Source organism: Amblyomma maculatum, chromosome 1 (genome assembly GCF_055883805.1).
Source record: "Amblyomma maculatum isolate TAMU_Amacu chromosome 1, ASM5588380v1, whole genome shotgun sequence".
Taxonomy (NCBI): domain Eukaryota; kingdom Metazoa; phylum Arthropoda; class Arachnida; order Ixodida; family Ixodidae; genus Amblyomma; species Amblyomma maculatum.
This window is the reverse complement of record NC_139344.1, coordinates 33,896,685-33,900,485: the sequence shown is the minus strand read 5'-3', so window position 1 is coordinate 33,900,485 and position 3,801 is coordinate 33,896,685. Positions and strand designations below refer to the sequence as shown.

Here is a 3,801-nt window from a genome sequence, read left to right as displayed (position 1 = left end):
TTGGGAAACAGTCATCATTTACTTTTGTTCCCATATCTACATATCCATGAAGTTGTTTGCCGTCCCACTCTACATGCCTTCGAATCGCCATTTCGTCGATGACCAAATTACAAAGTGTCGGATAGCCTTCATTTGAATTTTGGCAGACTTTCATCTCTAGTGCAACCAGGGCTTCTTTTGTGAATCCAGCAGCACCATCAATGCTTTGATACCACTTCGACAATGTTTTTGGGTGTGGCAAGCAGGTATCAAATACAGCTCGTACGTAGTTATATGCCTTTGGGGAATAAAAATGTAAAGTGAGAGCAAAGGCCCTAAGTTCAGGTGAATAAACGGATGGCATTGCTGCCCCTATCTTACGTGCCATTTGACGCATCAGAAGGTCCTTGTTAGAACCAGCGAGGCTTTCCAGTGTGGAAATGTTCTGGTCAAGAAGGATACGATTTTTTTTTTAAGTCCTTGATCACATCTTTGAGGTGAGCAACTTTGCGTACAAGCCGGCGTCGAGACTGCTGCAAAGTTTTTATCCGCTTTTTGCGTGCAGTTTGGAGATTTGAATATCTTTTCACCTCACTCCGCAGAAAAGCTTTTTCAGGTGTGTCTTCTACAACCTGTAGCTGAAATGAAGTTTACACTAAACATTATCTTATAGCAAGCTTCAAAAAACACATAAATAGCTAAATACAACAGATCATTTCACTTCCAAATTTTTTCTTTTTTGCAGATTTAGCAAATTTTTAACAAAATTTGCAAAAGCAAAAGTTCATATCTACACGTTGAGTTCAAGTTTTGGCTTGCGCATAATGTAATTTTACTTACTAAGTCAAGTCAAGCAATCCTATGGCAGTGCTCTACAAATACAGATATACTGTTCTAAATTATTAATGCTAGAATTTGATGACAAAGTTGTACTGTACAATTTCCTATTTTGGTTTTGACAAGAGCTTCAACAATGAAAACATGCACGCACGCACACATAATACTCGGGTATGAAAGGTACTGCAAAAGATATGTCTCGTTAATTGATAGATGGTTTTTATTTACATGCCTTCAGAATTCACCTAGACAAAAGAAAGCATCTGTTAATTAAGACTTTAATATGCTTCCAAGATAATTTTGCCTTTTTTTTCTTTTTTTCTTCAAGCAGGGGTGTGCAGCCTATATGAAGGAGCAAGCCCAGTGGCTCTAACTAATGACATATGCAATGCTTACAAAAGACCTCCTTCTTTGTGGACTATCACTAAACACATAAAAATGAGTATTTCCAATAACACGCCTTCCTGAAGTTTCCTTACCAGTTCGCATCGTGAAGTTGATGGTCTTTCTAAAATGTGGCTTTCTTGCAAGTGTGGTGATGGAGAGGCCTCCATGTTTGCATCAGGCTGACTTGAACTGCTTGGCTATAAAAAGCATAACCACAGTGCATGCAAATAGAGTAATTGGTCTTGTTGCAGTAATCAACTTGAAGTCCTTATTACAACTAGTGCAACAGCAGATTAAATTACATAAGCAGCTCAATTAAAAATATCAATCATAAAAAAAATCACATTTTTTTCAATAAATTGAGTTGAATATCATTTTTTGGTGCTCATAAAACTTGAACCTAGCTTTGTTTCTTCGTGCTTACTGTCTAACACATCGTCACTTTTGGCAGGTCCCAAAATACTGATGGCTACACATATATGGGTACAGCAAAATACACACCGTGTTTTTCTTTCTGAATAAAAAAAAATGACTCTCATAGAGATAGATTTTGGGGCTAGTAGCTTTTAATAGGGGCCATAATTCCATTTCTCAGCCTGGATATATTTAATTGCTGCAGTAACCATCCATTCACTGATTATTGCGTATTTATGTTTTTCAAAATACCATTTTGCAACATTGGGGCAAGATTAAAATTCCCAGTTAAACATACTTTAGAGGCCATCTTTGTGAACTTGTCCTTAGAAAATGCAGCCTCAAGTAAGCTATGGTATGATAACAATTTTCAACACTTGCTGTTTTGCAGGCTTTCCAAAGTACATCTCCAGACTCACCTAGCAACAGTATATTCTCTGTTGATGCGCCCCTCTTAACTATGCAGGCAGACAAAGTGGGAAATTACACAATATGCATAGTAGTAATACTGGTAAGGCCATGTCAAGGCAATATTATAACTATTCTTAAGCTCTGTGCTTGGAGCCTATCACTTGGGCTGGCTCTGGGAATATGTTTTGGTCCTAAGTACAAATTGGTCTTAAATATGTGCTGGTTTAGCAAACTTGCAAGGATAGTATCGCAAGCAAACATACCAACATTTCTTGACTAGCTGTTTGTTCAGCAGTGGTGTCTGTGACTAATGGAAATGAAGCAAGCAAAACTTCTACTTCCGGGGAGGCCAGCTGCATCAGGTAAAAAAGTAACGAATTTCACAAATTTGCCATCTTCTGACAGTAAGAAATGTGCATGCACTTCTAGGAAAATTGGTAACAAGCACTGCTCTTTCTTTGCTCATTAAATATTCACAGAGATTGTTTGACTTGCCAAGACGTCTTGTGATGCTGACAAGTCAGTCAAAGTGTCCACAGTAATAAGGATTGGCTCATCTGAAATGTCCATGGGCTCTGACGCCTCCTGAGAAGCTACCTGTAAAGAGACAAACGACACATCATGTCCAGTACAGCTGCATATTTTCATTGTTCTTTTTTTTTATAAGAAAAATTTGAAACGTTCCACCTACAGGCTCATCTTGGGACGTTAGCACCGCTTCGTGGGGGGTAGGTTCTGCTCTGCTGGTGCTCAGCAGCACAGCACTTTCCCTCACTGAAGAACTCTGGAAAAAAATAAGCCAGCATGCTTCCATAAATTAAGATACTGATTTTTTAAGGGATAGCTGTAATTAAAGGAGCAGACCCCGCATACGTTGGAAGGGTGGTCGAGAGATGGGAGCTTATGTATATTGTTTGTAGGTCTCGGAGTAGATCTCCATCGGTTCCGTGGTATTTGTGCATTAGCTTCGCCAGGCTGTCTAATTGGGTAGATCAGGAGTTGTCTGGATCAAGAAGGTACCGCAGTAAGTTCCAAGTGCGAGCGAGACCTAACTACCCTTGCATATTATCACGTACCTGTCTCCATTGTTGGTGGACTAGCTTTAGGGTGTGCTCCTCTGTGCCTTGGGCAAGCTGCGACATTTGCAATTTCAGGGCGCGGTTGTGCCTCTGCGACTTCCAATGTGACTGGATTGAATTTCGGGCCTGCCAAAGGTGCAGGAGGTGTTTTTCTGGTGTTTCGTTTATTTCTTCTGGGGTCTCCTCAGTGTGGCGAGTAATATCCTCTCAAAGGGTGGCAACCTACTCTTCCAGGTTCTGGATTGTGGATGGCGCTGTTTGGTCACGGAAGGTGCGAAATCTGTTTCAGTCAGTGAGGAGAGTTTTATGCCGTTTCATTCGCTATTATTCAGAGGTAAAGGTAGTGAATATAAGGTAGTGAGTACTACAGAGGTTTTCGCCTGCATTTTTCCACTGTTCTACATGTATATTTCGACAGAGAGTAAGGTCGGGGGTTGTATCTCCTGAGACACCGTTACCCAGCCGGGTCGGAGTATGCGGGTCAGTAACGAGCGTGAAGCCCAGCTGTTGTAAATGCGGCCATAAATCTCTGTCCTTGTCGCTAACCTTACGATAGCCCCAGGCTGTGTGGGGTGCGTTACAATCTCCCACTATAATCAACCCGTGGTACTTTGCGAGTTTAAGCGTCTGTGAGAATAAAGAGTCAAATTTGTGTCGCCGTGTTCGTGGAGAGCTATATAAATTTAAGATAAAA

The 3,801-nt window shown here is 40.8% G+C and overlaps 1 long non-coding RNA gene across 1 annotated transcript; it reads right to left on the bottom strand.

Moving 5' to 3' along the window:
- Positions 1-541: 541 nt before the first annotated feature.
- Positions 542-2,487, bottom strand: LOC146202106 (uncharacterized). The gene is made up of 3 exons (XR_014701984.1): positions 2,292-2,487; positions 1,296-1,400; positions 542-617 (listed from the first exon to the last, which is right to left on the bottom strand). It is a non-coding gene; the product is annotated as an uncharacterized LOC146202106 (long non-coding RNA).
- Positions 2,488-3,801: the final 1,314 nt, after the last annotated feature.